Source organism: Triturus cristatus, chromosome 4_1, assembly GCF_964204655.1.
Source record: "Triturus cristatus chromosome 4_1, aTriCri1.1, whole genome shotgun sequence".
Classification (NCBI taxonomy): domain Eukaryota; kingdom Metazoa; phylum Chordata; class Amphibia; order Caudata; family Salamandridae; genus Triturus; species Triturus cristatus.
The window spans coordinates 1,245,823,461-1,245,847,121 of NC_140585.1; positions in this window are offsets into that span (position 1 = coordinate 1,245,823,461).

The window sequence follows — 23,661 nt, forward strand, 5'->3', positions numbered from 1 at the left end:
CAGAATCCCCAAGTCTCTTTATGAGGCTTAGGCAAAGTTATACATCAAACAAGCATTGATAGATACAAATAAATAACACTGTTAACATTGGGCCCCAGGGGGGGCCCAAACCATATACTAAAATAGTGGTATAAGAACCACGACAATTCTGCAGACAATGCCTAGAGCACTTAGGATCGCTGGCCCCTTAAGAATCCACCCTTGGTTATGAGGAAGGGGACCCACGGGAGGCGCGTGCAGTGGAAGTAGCTGCTATCGGGATCTCTATTGAAGTCTATGGAGAATGTTGCGGTTGGAAATAAAGCAATTAAATACACTTCTAGCAGTAATACAAAGTTAAGACTTCGGAGTTAAGCTTTTGAGGAGCCCACTACCCCGAGAGTACCGTAGTACCACTGTTACCTGCCCCAGGGAAGCCGGGTGCATAGGTCGATTCTGGTGTCGGGTCGCGGGCTGCTTTTCAATGGAAAAAGAGTCAAAAGTTCTGCTAGCCAAAAGCGTTGATGATTCCGTGAAGATCAAAGATGTGAAGATTGTAGAGAAGAACCTGAAAGCAGAGGAGACAGAGTCTGGGTCACGGCAAAGTGACCAGGAGGCTCAAAGCAAAGAGCCCTTCGATGTCGGGTGCTTCAAGTTGAAAGTGGTGTAGCTTGGATCTGCAGTCACGGGCTCCGGGAGGCTTCAAGGAAGGCCAGCTTCGGGAGGGCGACTGTCCTACGTCAGATGAGGGTCACTGCAGTGTTAGTGTCCGGATTGGATCCACTAAGCCTTGGCAACCACAACCCACGCAAGATGCACAAATCTGCTACTGTTGCAAACCCACGAGATCTGAGAGAGGTCTCCTTTGGGGAGACTGTAGAGCAGGCCTGGAGCAACCAGGGGAACTCTTTAAAACCAAGATTGTCCGCCGCTAGGGCCCACAAGTCAAGCGACAAGGGACCGCGGAAGGCAGCAAAATGGAGTGCGTAAAAGGACGCCCACGGGCCACCGGAAGGTGCTGGGGCGCTGGTCTTTGGCACGGATGCTGCTTGGTGGTTGGCTCAGAAATGGGCCAAAGCACGACTTCCCCACTGGTCAGGGTCGTGTGCTACACAAGAAGTGGCCGGTGTCCTGGGGTATCGGGGATCTCGGCACCTACGGGGTCCACGGTGCCCAAACTCGTTGAGCACACTCACTGGCCTCTGGGATGCGCTGGAAACCCACCTCAAGGGAGCTGGAGGTCGTCGAAGATCGTTAGAGCAGCGAAGTTCCAACCGGGTCACTTGCAGTGTTTCAGGTGCCTGCCAAGCAGGGGGATAACTCCTTTATCCCAAGGGAGATTTCTTCAGTCAGCTGGGCAGCAGCTCGTCGAAGGTCAAGTCTTTGAAGTACAAGATTAATCTGAGGCTCTGGGGCCACGTTATTCACCTTTATCCCCAAGATTAGGGGAGTGTCCAGAGTAGTGTCCACCAATGGCTGGTGAGGCGGGAAAGGGTGGCTACACCCTCTCCCCTTTGTGTGTTTCCCGCCTGGGCGAGGGGCAGGATGCCCATGAACCGGTTCCAAGCGGTTTATGCAGAATGAGGCTTCCGCAGCTGCCTACGTGCAACTCTGAAAGGACATTTGGTGCACCCACCCAGTTCCAATCCACATAATCCTGTCTGGGGAGATGCTAGCACCTCCCTGCCACAGGAGCCCTATTGTCCAGCTGGCGAGGCTGGGGTTTTTCCCAGCAACAGCCAGCCAGAGTCGTGTGGGTGGCGGGCAGTAGCCATTTTGTACTACTAGTGCACTTTTTAATTGGTGTCTAAATTCTACCGCTTTTCCCATATCGCCCCTCTAGCAGGGGGGAATCGTACCCTCATACCCATGGCTGGACTGGGGGTATGATTCCTCCATGTTTGACACCAAACACGATATGGTTCTGTGTAAGCATTCCCAAGTTATCGCGATGTCGCGATTTACTTATAATGCGGTTAAGGGTATATGGTATGGTTACACTACAAACAAGCAAGGATTTACGAAGGTTGCAGAGAGGCCCTACTCATGTAGGGGTCCCCCCTCACACACACCTCAGCACCCTGCACCCTGCCCTGTAGGATTAGCAGGGCCTGCTATAGGGGTGACCTATGAGAGCATATGTGTTGTAATGGGGTGGGATACAGGGTACCTATATCCCTGTAAGGGGTGCTAGCACCACCTTACCCAGACTACAGTAGTGGTCTGGTGGTGTCAGTTTGTATGGGTGTCCCAGGGTGGCACAATAAGTGCTACAGCCCTGGTAGGCCTACTGAGGGACCCATGCCCTGGGTACCTAGGGTACCATCTACAAGGGACTGTCAGGGCATCCTCAGCATCCAATTAGTTTGTACCTAGGGTACTTCACATTAGTTTTAGGGAGAAAGCAGATAGGCTGGGGTCCTGGATAGCAGGATCCCAGCCAGACTAGTCAAAAACCATTCAAATACCAGGCAAAAAGTTGGGGGCAACCATTAGTCAGATTCCACCTTCCTACAGGGACTCTGGCTATCCCAACATGCCATGGCTGATCACGCCTCTCCGCAACCCCAGAACGGCTGACGATCACCGGTACAACGCCCATGGGCAGACCAGGCGAGCGATAGAGAGGACCTTTGGCCTCCTGAAGAGCCGATTCCGGTGCCTCCACAAGACCGGCGGCGCATTCCCATATGCACCGGTGAAGGTCTGCAAAATCTTCACCGTGTGCTGCATGCTGCACAACATGGCAGTGGAGAAAGCTGTGCCACTCATCCTGGATCCGGATGAGCAGGAACATCCACCCGTGGAGGATGAGGGCCTTGGTGACGAGGCAAGTGATGTTGAGGAGGAGGAGGAAGAGGACATCCTGAGTCGGCTCATACGCAACTTCTTTGCTTAGTGGTGAGTTGCAGTGTCTGATTGTGCACGCATTGAGCCTTGTGTGGCATGTGTTGCAATGTGTGGGTCCATCTGCATGTATGGCAAGTGAGTCAGAGGTGTGTTTGGATGTGTCACTCGAGTGATGGTGTAATAAAAGAATGTATTTCCTGAGACACTATTTTCACCTAGCATGTTGACAACCTAATATGTGTCGAGTACATGGCCATGCATGCAGATGTGCTTCTTTTGGCCCACTTCTTGTGTGTCTCTCATCCCCAGGTATTTGCGCATGCTGTCTGCTGGTGGCATTGTTGTGTTCCTGCTATTCCTCATGAATACAGCAACATGTGCTGAATCAGCGTAACATGCAAGGACATGTCGAAAATTCACCTTAGGGTAAGGGATGCAGCACGGCTTTTTGGGTGTGCTATTTGTTTAGAATGTGTGTGCACTGCTCCTGTTCATGTTTGGTTACTTTGCATACATGTAGAATCACCATGGGGCACATGACATGGAGCTGGATTCACCTGAATTGATAGTCACACTTGTGACAGTCATCTGTAATGTGATTGTGGATTGTGATGAAGGCATCAATGTGTGTAACACTGCCCTCGGAAACATACGGGATGCACCCGGTTGACATAGTGTGGGACATCCCCATTAGAGGCTCAATGGTGAATAGCAGCCTCTCTGTGAGCAGCCTGTGTTTGCCTCAAACCCCTCACTTGTGGGCCAGTTCTATGGATTTGCTGCATCTGTGGTGCAAAGGAGGGTGCCAGTGTAGGTCCCACATGTTCATCCACATGACCTGTGCATCTGTTAATATGGATACATTTGCCTTCCGGCAAACATGACTAATAAAGGTGTCCCTCAGCCTCCAAGGTGCCTCATCTCTGTCAATGCAGGTCTCTTGCCACTGTGCATGCGGCATGTCTGGCATAGTTATCACAGATTGTGCATATGAGTCTATGTGTAGAGTAGCAAGATGCAAGCTGTTTGTCCGGGATTATGATATGTATTGTGCATGATGTACATGGCTATGTAGGTATTTTGGCATCTCAGTCCCCACAACGGCCACTTTGCTGCATGTGCATCCATTGTCTGTGTTTGTGCCATGTTGAACCAGACACTCCTTCCTTCTCATACACCTTTTGCAGTAGTCCTTTCTGACATGCTTGTGTTTGTGTGCAACTTGTGGCATGGTTTTCAGGACATGGCCCATGCTGCTGCAGGCCCTGCAGCAAGGGCACACAGAGTTTCTATATTTGGCCTCACACACACGCCTCTAAGACACACCCTCCTTCCTCCCTCCACCCATTCATTTTGGTGCAATCTGCTGGTGTGTGACACAGTTGCGGTGGCAAAGGCTGGACCGTCTGCACATGCTACGTGCACATTGCACGTGCCTCATGTCCTTGCATGTGCCACATCACGCTACACCATGATGTTGAGGCCACCCACCAAGCAATATCCATCCAATACTTCTGTTGCATGCACTCAGGCATGCACTAATCCCCACACAACACCTTTGCATAATGAGTGTGCAACTCCAACTGCCTACACAGCGCTGGCACGCCTTCCAGGCCCTGTCACACCAACCAAGTCATGTCCCTCCTACTCCCCACCGGCTCTGTACCCCAACATGGCCATGTGAGTGGTACTCCAGGCCTCTGCATGTAGTATGGTGTCGTTGTGGGACACATGGCACAGGTATCATGTCTCAGCGTGTCAGTCTACAATGTGTCCAGGATCCCCCTCTACACCATGACATGCGCACTGCATCTCATCATCATCTGGTGTCCCATTGACAGCCAGGTGCTCATCACCCTCCCCAAAGACGCAGTCCTTGCCAGTTTTCATATTGAATAATGCATGGTATCCATTGGCAGATGGCTGAACGTCGGCTACCTGATGCTGGACTTGTACACGACTGAGGTGTTCATCTGCGGATTGTCCCCTTACAGCTGGGTCAACTGCTTGTGTGTCCCCCGCAAGGGCCCTGCACAGGCACACAGTGTCCACGCACACGAGCTGGTGTGCATCATGGATTGCTTGCTCACATGTGCTATGCTGATCACCAGCATCTGTACCTCAGGCTTCAGCACACTCTGCATTATGCACAAGATCCACAGTTCAATCCACCTCAAGGCAAGCCAGACCATCCCCCAGGTCAACTACAACATCCGTGTCTAATCCTACCCTGCACTCTACGGATAAGTACGTTACAACTCCCATGAGACTTGTCCACATCCAGGGTGCATCTACACAGCTCTGCTTCAACATCCGGCGACCCAGCCACATCACCGTCCAAAAGAGATAGCTGCAATGGATCACTGTCAGCTGCAGGATGACCTTCACAATCCACGCCCACACTCAGGATGCAGCCCACGACCACGACCCCAACACAACCTTGTGGCACTGTCATCCAAGACCCCATTGTGCCATCTCCATGCATCCAACCTTGGCCTGGCCACCATTCTCCACATCCACCTGACTCCTGCCTGCAGGACATAGTTCTCCCACCTGGCTACACATACCTGGGACTCCCACCCCAGGACACTCCACATGATCCCTGACCTCTGCGCATGACTGTTGCTCTTCGAAATAGGTCTGTCCGCACAGTTGTGCAGGCACCCCCTCAGCTGGTTGGGCCCATCACGGGTGAGTATGGTGCTCCATGTCTGTATTGCATGATACATTGTGACCCATGTGTGTCCTGTGCCAGACTCAGACCCCAGGGTATGCATGGTTGGAGTTACTTCAAGACTCAGGCATGGTTTGACTTTCCAACACACACATGTTATGGAATAATGCAAAATGACGGCATCATCTCGTGATTTCTATGATTTTTATTAGTGGTGGGGTACGTGTTTGGGGGGATGTAAAGTGGTGCTCGCCGGGTGTCTGTAATCCAAAGTTCACAGGGGGAGTTGGGATCCTTGCCATTGGAAGTCATCAGAGTCCATGCCACAGTCTTTGTCAACATTGGTCAGACAGTGACCAGCAAGTCCATGTGGCAGAGAATGTCATTGGATGAGGTGCTGCTGTTGCGCCAGAGGGCCAGGTGACCTGGGAGATGGTGATGGTCCGCTGACTCTCACGGTCTTTTGCGTGGACGACCCACCTTCCTCCGGGGACCCTCAGAAGCAGGCCGTGACGATGTCTGTGATGCTCCGTCGGACGAATCCTCCTCCTCCTGATCCCTCCCTGTGGCTGGTGGTGATCTACGCCTGGTGGCACAGGGAGGGTTGCCCATGTTTTCGGCAATCTGACGGAGTACACGGGTCATGTCCGTTTGCACCGCCACGAGCTCAGCCATTCTTGCCTCCATCCATCCTTGGTGTTGCTGTTGACTGGCATATTGCTCGGCCTGCAGGTTCTTGATCTCATTGAGGGCCTCCACGGCCTGGCTGATGCCCCTGGTGGCACGCCGGTATGTGTCCAGGATGTTGCGGACGTGTGACATAACTGGTTCCTCAGCTGTCTGGTCAGGTTCGCACCTCCGCCGTCCTCCACTCCCACCACCCCTGCCCACTTGAGCCTGGCCTGCCGTTGTGGGCACATCGGGTCTCCGGGACCCCTGAGGGATGGCATTTGCGGGGTCGCCTGCCTCCTCCTGGGTGCCCGCAGTACCTTGTCCCTCCTGGTCAGACTGGCTGCGTTGTGTGCGAGCAGGGCTCCTGTGTGTATCCTGGGATGTGGCAGGAATGGGGGTGGTGGCTGGCACAGTTGTACCTGACGCAGGTGCTGCAGGTGCTTGGGCACCAGAGGGGCCAGGTTGGTCGGGGTCATCCACGGTGTGGTGAGAGTCGTCGCTGCCGGTGGGATCATCGTCACGCCGAGCCTGGTCCTGTGATTCTTCCCCCCCCAGTGTTGGGGGGAGATCGACGACGTTGCCCTGTGTGTGAGAGAGAGACAATGTTAATGGTGTTTCATGCGACATCCATGTTTCATACATACTCAAGTTGGCACAGTTCCTCTGGGTAGTTGGATATGTCTAGCATTCCTCTCACAGTGCACTTGTGGATGGGTATGTTGCGGGGGACAGATTGGTATGTACTCCTTGTTATTTGGCCTGTCTCATGAGTGTTGGGATGCTTATTTGGCTATAGATTGGTCTTGTGTCACATATCCATTGTGGGAGTGCCAATTTGCGTTGGCTGCCCCGGGGTGTGTGCTTGTGTAAGGGGGGGGGGGGTGTCTGACCGAGCATGCTGTTGGGTGTGGTGTGATTTGCCATTGGGTCTACCAAGTGATGTGTCTATCCCCTCATGGTGCATGCTGGCATGACAGTGAATCTGAGTTCCTGTGGTAGGTAGGTGGCATGTGGAGTTGGTGTTTGAGTGTACAGTGGTTACAGGATTGCCTTGTGCTGTCTACAGCGGGGCCAAGTGTCATCTACCTTGTCTGTACTTGGCAAGTCCCTGTGCATTGTGCATGGTGCATGGGTATGTCCCTTGGCCACAGCTTTCAACAATTTTCCTATGTGTGACACACTCTTTGTTGTTGCATCATTTTTTAATGCAGTGAGCAGTGTAGCGAGCGTGCTTAGCGAGCGATGCAGAACCGGCTTACGTGTTGCACTGTACGTGGGCAAATGGTGTTTTTTCATATCTATTGGAGAATGCAGGTAGGTAACTTATGCATTTGTGACTGGGTTGTAACACAGTGAGTGGGTATACTGGGTGTAAGGTTAGGTTTCTGTCTGCAGCAAGGATCTACTCGTGCACAGTTTGACACATGGCCCAGTGAGTTCCTAACGAAAACCGGGTGTTTTACGCACTGCCAGACCTTGTCAACATGCACACAGTCCACCTGCTGACGAGCGGACATGCCCACACCACCCAAGGGTGATTTAGTCTCCCTCTGTCTTCCTCTCTCCCTCCCTCTGTCACCCTCCTTCCTCTGTCTGTCTCCCTCTGTCGGCCTCTGTCTCCCTCCCTCTCTCTCCCTCTCCCTCCGTCTGTCTGTCACCCTCTGTCACCTCAGCCCAGCTTCCTGGGCACACACACTTTGCATGTCTTTCACAGGCCTTTGGCTTGTTCATGTGGCTTTGTTTAGAATCTCCCGGCCCCCATTGGGCATAGTGTCCCTGATTCTGCGCTGCTGCGGCGGTGTGTGCTGACACTCTTTCACAGTGGTGCCTCTTCATTAGCTGCTGTTATGTGCAAATTGGCCCTTCATACCCATGTCATCCTGCGACGCGGCCACCATTTGCAGGCGACACAGTAGAGTGTCGGGACACACTGTTTGTATAGCTCTGCCCTAGGCCATATGGGCTGAGGGCATTGGTGTCTGCTTCTGAGTTGCACAATGTTTTTTTGGAGGCTCACCCTCCCGGCATCACGGACATCCTGTCTTGTGTTGGTGTTTTGTGTGGCCTGTGACTTGGCATGGCCTTGCTTGGTGCATGTAGCCGCTAGTGGCATGTGCGTGTTTTTGGAGTGTGGTTGTGTCCGGTGATGGCTTTGGGGTAGTTACGTGCATAATTGGGAGTTGGGTTGTTGATGCGGTTCCCCCATGTGAGGTGAGTTGTTTGTGTACTCACCAGGCTCGGCGACTCCTTCTACTCCTTGTACTCCCACCGGCGGCAGCGTGCTCATCACCTTCTCCTCCCAGGCATGGTGGTGTACCGGTGTGCGGGGCGGGCCACCTTCAGTGATGTTCCCCTGGTTGTATTCGTCAGACATTTTGCGGCGGACCGTCCTCCGCAGATCGTACCACCTGGCTTGGCAATCATGATGGCCGCAACAGCAATCACCCTGTCGACGATCCTCTGCCACATGGCTGATTTTTCTGCTATGCTGGTCTGTCTGACCATTGTTCCAAAGAGCTGTGGCTCGACTCTGATGATTTCGTTGACAAGGATCTCCAGCTCCGCTGTTGTGAACTTTGGATTCTTGTCTGTGGGCATGGTGTGGGGTGTGGGTGTGGATGGTTGTGGGTGTGTGTTTGTGGTTGTGAAGGTGTGTGTGTGAATGTGATGAGGGGGTGTTTGTGAAGGTGGTTGTGTGAAGGTGTGCAAGTATAAGGTTTAGTGAAGGTTCAAGTATGGTGCTGTGGGTTGTCTGTGGTGTCTGGCAGCAGTGGGTCTGTTGCAAAGGCTCATGGTTTGTGTGTGTGGGCCCTTTTTATTGGTCCATTTGTGGGTGTGGCTGCGTTTGAACTTTGGGTGGGTGTGTTATAAGGAGTGGTTGTGTTTTGGGCCTCTGTTTACCGGTTTGGCTGTTGCAGGTCAGTGTATTGGATGTATTTGGGCTTGTTGGACGTGTTTTGTGGTGTTGTGCGATTCGAATTGACTCTCCTTGTGGTGTTTTGCAGTGTCCTGGTTCTGTACGTGTGTTTTTCGCGTCTGTACGGTGCGTACATCGGCCATGTTGTTGTACAGTGCTCACATTTGCTGTGGCTTGGTACGACTCGTACATGCGCAATGCTGGGTGAGGGTGCTGGTGTAGGGGCCTGGGGTAGGGTGCATACAGGCACGGGCAGGGTGTAGTGGCCTGGGGGTACATGCCGTACATACGGGTACCGAGGGTACGGAGCGTACATACGGGGGGGCTGGGGGTACGGCGCGTACATACGGGGTGCTGGGGGTACGGTGTGTACCCTCACCCCCTTATGGACGGTGCGTACCCCCACCTCCATATGGACGGTGCGTACCCCCAGCCCCCGTATGTAAGCACCGTCCCCAGCACATACCTCCAGCCCCCCGTATGTACGCGCAGTACCCCCGCCCCCCGTATGTACGTGCCGTACCCCCAGCCCCCCGTATGTACGCGCCATACTCCCAGCCCCCCCTATGGACGGTGCGTATCCCCACCCCATAGGTATGGAGCGTACCCCCGCCCACGTAGGTACGGTGCGGACCCCCACCCCCCGTAGGTATGGAGCGTAACCCCAGCCCCCCGTATGTACGCGGCATACCCCCACCCCGTAGGTATGGAGCGTACCCCCACCCCCGTAGGTACGGTGCGGACCCCCAGCGCTATGCGCTGGGGGTCCGCACAGTACATATGGGGGTGGGGGTATGCTCCGTACCTACGGGGTGGGGGTACGCTCTGTACCTACACGGGGTGGGGGTATGCTCCGTGCCTACGGGGGTGGGGGTACGGCACGTACATGGGGGGCTGGGGGTACGGCGCGTACATGGGGGGCTGGGGGTACGGCGCGTACTTGGGGGGGTGGGCTGGGGGGTGTTCGGCGAGTATGCGGGCACATGTTTGGACGTCTCCATGGTTGCTATGGGAGTTCGCTCCGTACGGTGTTTTTTCCATACGGTTGTGCATTCGGACGGACGGGACGGATCGTACTTGCGCGCTCGGACTTCAGTTTCCCGATTCGTACGTGAAACTGTCCGGGGACGTGTCGGACACTTTTTCCGACCCGAGGACGTGTCGGGGAATTTTCCCTATGCGATTCGTAGGGATTTTTTCCAGTTTGTACGGGACTTGTACGATTCGTACGTAAAAAAATCCGGATACGATTCGTACGGGGAATTTTTTTACCTTATCGGAATCGGCACCTCTATTTTCAATTAATTAATTAATAATAAATAACAACTAATTATTAATGAAATAAACATAAAGTACTTCCACCCTTTACCCCTATAAACCAGCACCTAAAATTAATTAAATAATTTTCAAAATTAATTTACAATCAATTATTAATACAAATTAACAACTGATTATTAATTAATTAAACATAAATTACTTCCCACCCTTTATCCCTATAAACCCCACAACCAGCACCTAAAATTAATTACACAATTTCCATAATTAATTTTTGATCAATTAATTTAAATTAACAACTAATTATTAATTATTCAAAAATAAATTACTTGCCACCCTTTACCCTATAAACCGCACAACCTGCACCTAATTTTCTTTACACAATTAACACAACTAATTACCAATTAATTAATAACTAATTAATAAATAATTACAAATAAATTACTTCCCACCCTTTACCCCTATAAGCCCCACAACCTGCACCTAAAACAAATGACACAATTACCATAATTCATAATCAATTAATTAATTAATATTAATCAACAACCAATTGATAGATAATTACAGATAAATTACTTCTCACAATTAACACTATAAAATCTGAATTAAATAAATATTAATAAAAAAAGAATCTTTAGCTTACTATAATTAAATTATTTCCCACCCTATTCCCCTATAAACCCAAAACCCGCTACAGAACTAAAAAACGCAAAATGAAATTAAAATAAAATTGATAATTACTAAAAATGTAACACATATATTAAAAAACATATACAATACTTATTCAAAAAAACATACATCACATGCATTTAAAATATAAACTAAAATACATAACACTAATTAAAAAATTGATATTTTAAACAGCTATATTTTTGCAAATGATATTAATGACTTCTATATTTTTGAAAACGATATGTCTTACCTCAAATTCGATATTCTTGACCACGATATTCTTCCTGTCGATATTTCTGTTTCACGATATTTCCAACATCGATATTTGTGTAAGTCGACATTTCCAATTCGATATTCTGTCTGAATACCTCTAGCATACCCTGACTAGGATTATGGTTCCAGCTTGGACAAGGTGCATACCTCTACCAACCAAAAACACAATTTCTAACAGTTTCTGAATGGAGGAAGCTTCTCTGGGGCTTTCAAATATGACTCTGGGATGTTATCGAGCATACCAGAGCATTTTTCAAGGTGACACAGACCTAGTGCCTGGATGACAATACTGAAGTCTTCTTCATCGAGAGATCACTGCAATCTAAAAGACAAGAATGGCTGATGCCAATTTGGAAGCCACACAATTTGATACAAACTGTGGTATGTAACCGTTGATATGAATCTTGGAAGGCCGTTTTTGAACTTTGAGTTGCTTGCTGGCATTTGTAATGAGTATTCATTTTGTTCTGTCAGGTTGAGTATCAGATAGGCCTTGGACAACCAAGTTTGGGTGGTTATGTGGCAGAACTTTTGGCGGTTCATTTCTGTGCTGGATAGTACCTTATGGTAGAGCAGAATATAATCTACTTATTGATGAATGCTTATTTCTTTGGTGGCCAATTAGACTCCCCAGGCCCCCCAGGTCTCTATTTATATACTGAAGATCATCAGTGAGGTGATGGAACTTTGTGGCACAAACTAAATGACTGGAAGATTCTGGTACCTGAAGGTGCTCATCTTTTTGATTGGGCTCTGTTCTTCAGGTAAGATTCAAACTATTAAATCACATTCTGAGGATCAGGGTGAGAAAATGAACTTGGTGGTACATAGGGATCTATTAGGATGGCGGTCGGAAAACCACTCTGACCACCATGGTAGCGGAAAAATACCACCCGCTAGGACCGCGGCATAATCGCCAGGCCAATTAGTATGCTCCGCAGTCGAAATCCGACCGCGACAGTACGATCGCGGAATTTAACATTGCGGCGGTTGCTGCTGCCAGCAGCACCGCCGCGATGTCCAAAAAAGCATGTCCAGCATATCCCTGCACTGCGTGTCTGTCACCTGGTAGAGGGACATTTCCCAGTGCGCCCACACCCCCCCAACACATTGGGGGCCCGCAACGGGCCCCCGGAGAAATTCTCCGCATACCTTTCCATGGCGGTTCCTCCGCCACGGAAAGGCTGGCTACCGCCGGCATCATAATCATGCCGGCGGAGCCTGACCCTGTACCGGCCCCATTTTAGCGGTCCAGCTCCACCCCCCAGGCAAGCGTGCGGACTGCTACTGGTGGAAAAGTGGCGGGTGGTATATCTCACCGCCGCGGTCGTCACCGCCATGCTAATGGGACCGGCGGTTTTCTGGGTTGCGATCGCGGGTGGATGACCACCGCTGGCCCGGCGGTTGCCACCGCCGGCGGGCATCCGACCGCTATCGTAATAGACCCCATAGTGTGGAAGTCTGCAGAGATGTCCCTCAAGACTGGCACATTAGAACAAAATCCAAAAAACAACACGCTCTCCATGCATATGAATTATTGTCATCTACTGCCCTTTAAACAAATCGTGCACTGACTGTATAAAGCTGCATTACAATTGCAAACATACACTTCATATACTGATTATCATGAGAACCCAAACTACATTACAATTGCAAACATACACTTCCTATACTGATTATCATGAGAACCCAAACTAACATGAAATAATACTTTTCCCAACAGTCATAATCTAAAAGAAAACAATCGCACATCACTCCTAATACATAATTGTATGTTGCATAATAAGGAAAATAAAATAGTACATTTTGAGATCTAAGATTGCAAAATGCACTGCAAGTAGACTACAATACGCCTTCGGGAAGAAAGCAGGACTTGTATCAGGTGATAACTTACAAATAACTTCAGTAAAAAGTCATCTATTTCAAATGTTAAGTAATAAAAAATAAGCAATTTACTAAGAAGCATAGGTAATTTTCATTGGATGACGTACTTCACTGGGAATTTACTGAATACACAAGTAAATCCACAGATGTAGGGTGTGAAAACATTTTACAAGACATACAGATTGGCACGTTAACAGCATCATTAACAAACACACTTGAATCAATGATTTTTCAAACTTATTTTAATAAATATTTTTGGTCCTAACGTCTTAGAAACTATCACTGCTGAAATGAAAAATGTTGTTTACCTTTTGGCTTCTTTTTAGAATTATACAGCCTTCAATGAAGAGAGCTAGACGTTATCATCTTTTTACTTTCAACAAACTAATTAGATGTTCAAGGGCTTGTGTAGCTCCACTTGGAAAACAAGCTACTGAAAACTAAAAAACTAGACAAATCACTTTCATAAACAATGGGATTAGAAAACAAAAGTTACAATCGTGTGCCAACATGGACTTAGTTTAGATGTAGGTCACAAGGTATTTAAAGAAGGCATGCGTTAAGTAGCACTGTTACGAGGACGCAATCTAAGTGGATTATTTCTCATTGCAGTTGATGAAAGAAATGAAACATTTTCTTATTTTAAGCTTGTGCGAATATAACAGATAGAGAAGTCATTACATACCTGATTTACATATGTTTAACATAACCAGGTGGTTTCAAAAAGGAAAACACTGCAATAGCACAATAAATTTTGACTTAGCATCGAAGCCAACCCCGAACCATCTAAAGCATAAACTCTATGAAATGGAGAACAATCCATAATTCATTTGGTAATTAAAGACTGCTAGGCTAATGTGACATTAACATTAGTCTTTGAAATGACAAATTTAAGGCCTGATTTCGATCTTGGTGGACAGGGTTATTCCAACATGTGACGGATATCCCGGTCGCCAAATTACAATTCTATTATGTCCTACGTAACTTGTAATATGGCTGACGGGATGTCTGTCACGTTTGTGTCAGAGTATCCTATCCACCAAGATCGTAATCAGGCGCTTAGTTCATGAATTTATGACCAAAAACAACCAACAGATTCTCAGTGCTGTAATTTGTCAGATCAGTGAAAGTACTAAAACATTTACAACTCATGTCTGCTTCCTCAATACCTGACTTAGGGCTTGATTACAAGTTTGGCAGTGCGGGAGCGGGACCGCCCCACCGCCAAACCCGGGTGTGCACCTCCCGCCCAATTATGACTTTTTCAGTCACTGGCCGGCAGTCCTTTGGCATTCCCAAGGCGGTGCCTATCAAATAGGCACCGCAATGAGAACATCAAAGGCAGTACCTGCACAGCATGGTCTGGCGCAGTCCATGCCGTGCAGGTACTGGGTTGCACGCACACACGGTGGCACAACATGTGTCTCCCCTGCATGAACCCCATTACCCAGAGGCAACAGGGGGGCCCCCTTTGTTTCTTCTCAGCAACGGTTTTCATGGAGGAGGAACTGCAGAGAAAACCATGGCAGAGAGGAAACTCCTAATATGCTTAGAGGGACCGTAGCGGTCCCGCCAAGCATATTGAAGCCTCAAGACCGCCGCTTCAGCAATGCAATGGCCATCCGACCACCCTAGTTGTAATAGGGCAGTCGGAAGACCGCCACCGCCGTGCCACCGCAAGTCTGGCGGTCCGTGGAGCAAAAGACTTGTAATCAGGCCCTTAGTGGATAGTAGAAAATACACTGGACATTTTTCCTGCAACACCCAAGATCAACAATAACTTCTATTGGCTATATTTAATTTGTAAGAGCAGGAGCAAATGAAAGTATATCCGCAAGCACCATCAGGAAGCACACATACAGCTCAATGCAATATAATTATTCACTTTATTTTTAATCTGAATGAAACATTGATTTACAAAATCCAACATATAGATCAACTCCTATCATAGAATTCATCTACAATGTGGAAGAAAAGACAGCAGGAAGTAGCCAAAGCACCTATAAACCAAAGCAATACATCATATTTATAGTACCAATAGAACTAAAATGTACATCCTTACAAATTAAATCAAAATTGTACGTTGTACGAAAACGACGGTAACACACATTCGAATCAAACAAATATGCTACTAGTAAAAAGCCTGGCATGTCTAAGGCATAGAAGTATGCATGTTAGGTATATTTCTCCGTTCATTTATGTAATGGAGATTGTTGGACTTGGCCCTTTTGCAGGGTCATCCCTGAACTTTTTGCCTTCCGTCTGTATTTTGTCTGACCTGTTTTTGGTGGTTTTATGACTCTGGGCACTTTACCACTGCTGATCAGTGCTAAAGTGCATATGCTCTCCCTATGGTAAATTCATGTATGGATTAGTGATTCCATGATTGGTTGGTTTGGTTTACTTGTCAGACCCTAGGACAGTGCACTGAGTATGCCCAGGGTTTGTAAACAAAATGCTGCTGGTGGGCTTGCAGCACTGGTTGTGCCACCCACAGAAGCAGCCTGTAAAAGTGTGTCTATGGTCTGCCATTGCAGCGCTTGTGTGTAGTCTGGTACTGCCATGTTGACTGGGCAAGAGCACCTACGTGCCAATGCCTAAACATTCCCTTTTCTTCATATCAGACAACCCTATGGTAGGCCCAAGGGCAGGGTGCATTCTAAGTATAAGGTAGGACATGCCCTGGTGTGTGTGGCATGTCCTAATAGTGAATTACAGCCATTTTAGTTTTTCACTATGGCAAGGCTACCGGTTCTCCATAGGCCAGAATGGGCAGTTTGATTATTACATCTTATAATCCTAACTGACCCAGCGAACTAGGTAGAAATTCGAGTTTAGTATGCCTGAACTCAGAATGATAAAATGCATCTTTTAGTGAAGTTGGTTTTAACATTCTGGGGCCGATTCGATCTGGGTCGGAAAGCTCTCCGACCGAGCCGGATCCGAAGTGTTTTCCGACCGAGCCGGACTCCTGCAGTCCGACCGAGCGAGTACGATGCGGCCGCATGCTGCTGGACTCGGTTCAGTCGGACTCCCATAGAAGTCAACGGGAGCCGGTCGTACGACGCATACATGGGCTCCCATTGACTGAATGGGTAGGTCTCGCACAAGGGCGCCCCCTACAGTGGGTACGCGTCGGTGCCATCCGCACCGTTCATGCCTGTGTTGGGGAGACCTTTGGGTCTCCCCCTGTGTCCGAGTCATAAGGCTGTGGGTGATGGGGGTTCCGACGCGGACCCCCAAAGGCAGCTTCCCGGACGTTTTGCGTGCCGGAAACTTCGGCTCGATCCGGCTGTCCGAGGCGTACTTCGTACTCGCTCGGTCGTAAAACGTCTCCATTGCACGGTGCGAATCGTGTCCGTACGAGTCAGTCGGATTGGGTCGGATCCAGAACGGTTCGGTCGAAATACACGCGTACAGTCGCATCATACCTGCTCGCTTGTACAGGTGTCTGAGTCGGTCAGGAAACACTCGTCCGACTCGTACCTTTTCCCGCCAGATCGCGTTCGGAGCCCTTCCGACCCAGATCGGAATCAGCCCCTCTGTGTTTGAAAATACCACTTTTAGAAAGTAGGTATTTTCTTGTCTAACTATCCACATCTGCCTCTGCTAGGTTATGTATTCCTTGTCTGGAGTTTGAGTGACAGGGGCTGGGGGATTCCAGGAGACAGGGTGAGTCAGCACAGGGCTGAATAGAGAGATCTGCATGTAGATGGGAGGGAGGAGTTGTACCTGGGACCTGAATAGGGCTGTGCCTTCCCTCCACAATGCCGGCTCCACCTCCTGTGGTGCGTCTGATGTCCCTGCCCTGCACTGTGAAAGGAAAGAAGGAGTCATGTAAACAGAGTGCTTCAGGACTGACCAGAACTGGTTTGGACTAGGCAAAGGCCTCTCTGCCTTCAGAGAAGAAGGAGAAACTGTGTATAAAAACGGGGACCCAGACCCCAGAATTTTAGATCACTTTTCGGAAACAAGAAGAAAGCATGCTGAGGAGAGGAATCAGAGAGACTGAGGAGAGACTATCACTAAGCTTGAGGGATTGGCCTGCAGTGGTTGCCAAAGAAAGGAGAGAGGAACTTTGTGTATACTTTCATCAACTTGTGAAGGATCTCCAAGGGCTTGAGATAGAGCTTGCATCCTGCTGAAGTCTCAGGGACAACAGACTTCACCCACCAGCTCCCCAAGAGTTCTTTGGAAGTGCCTGCAGTTGTGTTGGGCTTTCTGAGGGACTGCGTGTCATAAGGAGCTGGAAGCGCGACACACGAAGAAGAAGCGTGTCGCCAAACTGCCGCTTCACAACGCGAAAGCGCCTCGCATCACCGGAGAAGAGGATCGACGTCGCATCATACGCCGCCGCATCATCGGAGAAGCGTGTCGCAGCCGCTGTCGTCGCAATACTAGGAAAGCATGTCACCGCTGCAGTTGTCGCATTGTTGCCGTAGCGCCTCGCCGGAGAAGACGATCGACGTCGCATCAGACGCCGCCGCATCACCTGTAAGCGTGTCCCAGGGCCTGTCGCGGCTCAGAAGAATCGAGTCACGTCACGACCGCCAGGCATGCACGCATCGTGTCGCATCAAGAAGAAGACGCCATCTTTGTTTAATTGCACCGGATCTTCATCGCATCCCAGCGTTGTGGGCCGCATCGCCACGGAAGCACAGTTAAAAACAGACGCATCACCTCCCCTTGCAGAGAAGAACCGACGCATCCCCTATGCATCAGTAGGGACCCGACGCATCACCGTTCTTGTGTGTAAGGAATCGACGCATCACCTTCCCTGCACCACTTTCGTTGTATAGTGTTACGCATCCTAAGGTACATTGAACTCAAAGTGTCACATTTTACATCTTAAGAGAACTAAGCTAATCCTACCATTTTTAAAGTACAGTATTGTTGATTTTTGTGGTCTTGTGTTAAGTCTATATAAAAGATACTTATTTTCATACTACAACTTGTGAAATGTCCATCTGTAGTGTTGTCACTGGGTTACTGTATGTGTTCACAAATGCTTTACACATTGCCTCTGAGATAAGCCTGTCTGCTCGTGCCAAGCTAACAAGGGGGTGAGCAGGGGTTATTTTAGGAGTGTACCCCCTTACCATGACTAGAAGCAAGGGTCCCTATTTGGTCAAAGGTACCTACCTCTGCCAACTAGAGACCCCCAGTTCTAACATTGGTGGTCAGCAGTGAGGATTTGGACTTGCATTTGTGACTCATATACAGTGATTGGTGAACACTACTAGTGAGTGCAGACCAAACGCAACCACATACTTCTGGTAGATTGTTTTCCTGGGATTTTCTATTTTTGCAAAGAACTGCCAAGTTTGGCCTCCATGAGTAAAGCAGCATCCATAGCATCTGTTGATTTCAATTGGGAAGAGGAGAAACTAGAATGCTACAATGTGAGACAGTGAAAGCACTTCTGCAGGAAATTTAAAGTTGCTTTGACCGGTCTCACCAATAAGGATGAGTTCAAAAAGGCGCTGAGGGTCTGGATCGAAGCAAGGAATACCCCTGAGAATGAGGAAGGGGATGAGAATGCAGATGAGCAGCTGGAGGGGCCATTTGGCCAGGGGGGAGGAGAGCAACCTCCCCAGTAGGTAGCAGTGTTTATGCCAAAGGCCTGTCCCCAGAAGAGTTAGAGGACAGGAAGGAATGTAGGATGCATGAAATGGAGCTGGCCAAGCTCAAGGTGGGTGGGCAACTGGAGTTAGAGAATAGGAAATTGGCCCTAGAGGAAAAGAGGATGCAAATGGAACATGATTTGAGAATGAGGGAGCTTGATTTTGGAGCTCGAGAGGCTTGAGGCCATGTGTGTCTCAGCCCAGCAACAAGAAACGTGTGTAGCTCAGGAAGTGAGCTTTGCTGAGTTGGAGGTGGAATCCAGCTTAGATGGTGGCAGCAATATTGAGTGCTGAGGGAGCAGTACACACACCCAGAGATGTGGCGGCTGACTTGAAGAAGGGGGTTAACATACACCAGGAGGTTCAAGGACATGAGGTAGCTCCAGTAGTGCGCAGTGTCCCTGAGGAGAATTGCGAAACTGACGCAGGGGTTCATGGTCCTAGTGGTGGGCGGGACACTCTACTGACTCTAGATGAGGTATGCAGGGAGAGGGGTTCCCCCAAGGTTGAAGTCCTGGTATGTGAGTATGAAGACCACCCAGAAGAGTGTTGGTTGAGTGACAGAGACAGTCAGATACTGTCTTGCCAATTTCAAGAGAGTGGTGTGGAGTACATGTGTGAGGCACTGGATGGAGAGGTGAAGGATAGTTTGGTTAACCCTTGTAGGGGACTGTGTGATCCAATTGTGGGAGGGCATATTGTAAGTCCCTGTTTTCCAGAGCTGTGCCAACACCTGTTGGAGAGTGAGTTCTCTGACCCCAAGGAGCTCACATTGGAGGCAGACCTTTTGGTGGATTCCAGAGGATCTTGAGAGGCATTGGGGAATGACATTGAGGGGAGTAGCTCAGGTATCTTCCAACCCAGAGTGGTGGAAGAGGTTCAGAGTAGCCCAGCTAGGTCCCAGTGTAGTGGGAGGGGTGTAGGGGCTCACATCCACTCTCGGTGGGGACGGAGTCAGTGTGGGGCTGCGTGTCCCAAGTCGCCCGAAACCCGGTCTCAGAGCCTGGATGGTTCTTTAAGGGAACACCAGGTGGGGAGCCTAGGCTGTCCTGACGGATCCTCTAGTGTCTGGTGAACTGGGAGTGTCTGAAAGCAGGCCTCCATCAGTTATGGTGTCTGGCAGTGCCACTCCTAAGTGGAGGGTGCAGAAGTCCAGACTGAGGGGTAAGAGAGGGAAAGAGTCCCTAGTGGAATTAACAGTGGGTCAGGGGCCAGCCAGAAGGGCTGCGTCACCAGTGAATGACAATGGTGACGCCACTTCTGTCCTGGGGGATCTTCACGCACTGTCAAATGGACAGGGGTCGGGAGGTCTGCGCCAGGCGGACTATCACACAACACATGAGGTATGTGTTACCCTCAGTGGGGGCATGCGTGCTCCCAAGGAAGTTCTGGTGCACCGGACAAGAGTTCAACCACCGGGTACAGACCCTGGGTTGGAGACCGAGGTTCAGGTGTTGTCTGACCTGGAGGAAGGGACAACTGTAAACAGTGCCCTGACCGGTTGGTCTTATAGGTGTACCACTCCAGGTGGAAGGGTACAGCACACTGGAAGCGGGTGTAGAGGGAGGGAGTCCTCGCCTCTGACCCCGGTTCAACTGGAGAGTTTAGACCCTAGGTTGGAGGGATAGGTTCAGGGTGTCCCCCCTGACCTGGAGGCCCAGTTGCAGGATAGAACCCCTGAACTGGTGGGCGAATTGTGCAGGATTTTGGAAGGGGGTACCGCTCCAGGTGGGAGGGTACCGAGCTCCAAGGAAGAGGACCGGATATGGGAGAGCCTACCCCAGTCTCTTGTCCAGCCGCCGGGTACAGGCCCGGGCCTGGTGGGTCAGTGCCAGGATGTCATACCTGACCTGACAAGAGGGAGAGTGGACAAAGGGTGCCAAGCACCTGGGGTTACTGCCCCCCACTCTCTGACACCACAGAGGTTTGAGAGCCCTGAGAGGCATAAGGCCTGGGTCTCATCACTGATTACGGTCAGTGGCCACTGTGGTTTGCTGTCTGTCTGTTGGGACACACCTGTAAGCAAGCTAAGGTTAGGTGCTGCACAGGTGGTGTCCACAGGTGAGGAGAAGGGTTCCCCATGGATTAGCTTGGTGGGCCCTGAGAGTATGGACAGAAGGATTGAAATTGGTTCAGATTGGCGTAGAACTGGAATATGCCCCTGTTGTTGCGAGCCTGGGTCCATGTTCTATCGCCCAAAGCGGAGAAGTCCATCAGGGTAGTGATCGGTCTCCCTTGCGTTTTGGCTGGAAGGGGGTTGTGTTGGACTTGGCCCTTTTGCAGGGTCATCCCTGAACTTTTTGCCTTCCTCCTGTATTTTGTCTGACCTGTTTTTGTTGGTTTTATGACTCTGGGCACTTTACCACTGCTGATCAGTGCTAAAGTGCATATGCTCTCCCTATGGTAAATTCATGTATAGATTAGTGATTCCATGATTGGTTGGTTTGGTTTACTTGTCAGACCCTAGTACAGTGCACTGAGTGTGCCCAGGGCTTGTAAACCAAATGCTGCTAGTGGGCTTGCAGCACTGGTTGTGCCACCCACAGAAGCAGCCTGTAAAAGTGTGTCTATGGTCTGCCATTGCAGAGCCTGTGTGCAGTCTGGTACTGCCATGTTGACTGGGCAAGTGCACCCACTTGCCAGTCCCTAAACCTTCCCCTTTCTTCATATGAGACACCCCTATGGTAGGCCCAAAGGCAGGGTGCATTGTAAGTATAAGGTAGGACATGCCCTGGTGTGTGTGGCATGTCCTAATAGTACATTACAGCCATTTTCGTTTTTCATTATGGCAAGGCTACCTGTTCCCCATAGGCGAGAATGGGCAGTTTGATTATTACATCTTATAGTCCTAACTGACCCAGGGAACTAGGTAGAAATTCGAGTTTAGTATGCCTGAACTCAGAATGATAAAATGCATCTTTTAGTGAAGTTGGTTTTAACATTCTGGTGTCGATTCCGATCCGTCAAAAAAATTTACCGTCCGAATCGTATCCGTATTTTTTTACGTACGAATCGTACAAGTACCGTACAAACTGCGAAGTACGATTCGTACGTGAAAAATACATACGAATTGCATCTGGAAAATCGTTCGAGAGGGAGCCGTAAATTTTTACGTCCGAATAGCGTCGGGAAAAGTGTCCGATAGGGAGCCGGACAAAAACAGAAGTCCGAGCGCGCAAGTACGATCCGTACCGCCCGTCCTAATACACAACCGAATGTAAAAGGCCCCGTACGGAGCGAACGCTGTAGCCTACATGTACACGGGTAAACTTGTGCCCGGATACGAGTCGTACAGCCACCCTCACCCCGCACATGTCAGCACCGTACCCCCCGTATGTCAGCACCGTACCCCCCCTTCGTACCGTACCCCAACACCGTAGCACATCCCCCCCACCTGTACGCGCCGCACCCCAGGCCCGTCTCCCAGCCCCGCACCTGTACGTGCCGCACCCCAGGCCCGTAGCCCAGTCCCGTACCTGTACGCGCCGCACCCCAGGCCCGTAGCCCAGCCCCGTACCTGTACGCACCGTACCCCAACACCGTAGCACAGCCCCGTACCTGTACGCACCGTACCCCCACCCCCCGTAGGTAGGCGCTGTCCCCCCACCCCCCTAGGCACGCGCCGTCCCCCCACCCCTGTGGGTACACGCCGTCCACCCACCCCCGTAGGTACGCGCCGTCCCCCCCGTAGGTATGCTCCATCCCCCCACCCCCGTAGGTACGCACCGTCACCCCACCTCCGTAGGTACGCGCCGTAACCCCAGGGCTATGCGCTGGGGGGACGGCGCGTACCTACGGGGTGGGGGTATGGCACGTACCTACGGGGGTGGGGGTACGGCGCGTACCTACGGGGGTGGGGGGACGGCGCGTACCTACGGGGGTGGGGGGACGGCGCGTACCTACGGGGGGAGGGAGGGTACGGCGCGTACCAGGCCCCCTTTTCCTCGTGCATCGCGGCGTACTTAGCTTTTCTGGCACTTTTTGGCTCCTGTAAAAATATAGCCGTGCGGAGTGCTGTGGGTACGAATCATACTTGCTGGTCCGTAAAACGCTGCCTGACTCCATGCGGATGTCACGTACGCGCTGTCCAGGATCGGAATTGTATGTATTTTTTAGCCGCACGGTGTTTTTTACGATCCGTACGGAAATGGTATTTCTGTACGAATCGTACTTGCTGGTTTGTACGGTGGATTTCCCGGGTACGAGTCGTACGGAGAAAACGCTCCGTACGACCATTTGTACCCGGGTTTTACAGGATCGGAATCGGCACCTAAGTGTATGAAAATATCACTTTTAGAAAGTAGGTATTTTCTTTCTTGATAGAACATCCATCATGTTTTCAACAGAAGATGAAGACAGCATGTGGACCACAAGTATGACCTATCGGAGCTGTAGAGGTTGCAGTGATCTGTGGGTCACTCTTACCTTGTGCATCTGCCTCCTATCCTAGCCTGCCTCTGCTAGGTTGTGTATTCCTTGTCTGGAGTTTGAGTGACAGGGGCTGGGCGATTCCAGGAGACAGGGTGAGTCAGCACAGGGCTGAATAGAGAGATCTGCATGTAGAAGGGAGGGAGGAGTTGCACCTGGGACCTGAATAGGGCTGTGCCTTCCCTCCAAAATGCTGGCTCCACCTCCTGTGGTGTGTCTGATGTCCCTGCCCTGCACTGTGAAAGGATAGAAGGAGTCATGTAAACAGAGTGCTCCAGGACTGACCAGAACTGGTTTGGAGTAGGCAAAGGCCTCTCTGCCTTCAGAGAACAAAGAGAAACTGTGTATAAAAAGGAGGACCCAGAACTTTAGATCACTTTTGGTAAACAAGAAGAAACCTTTGCTGAGGAGAG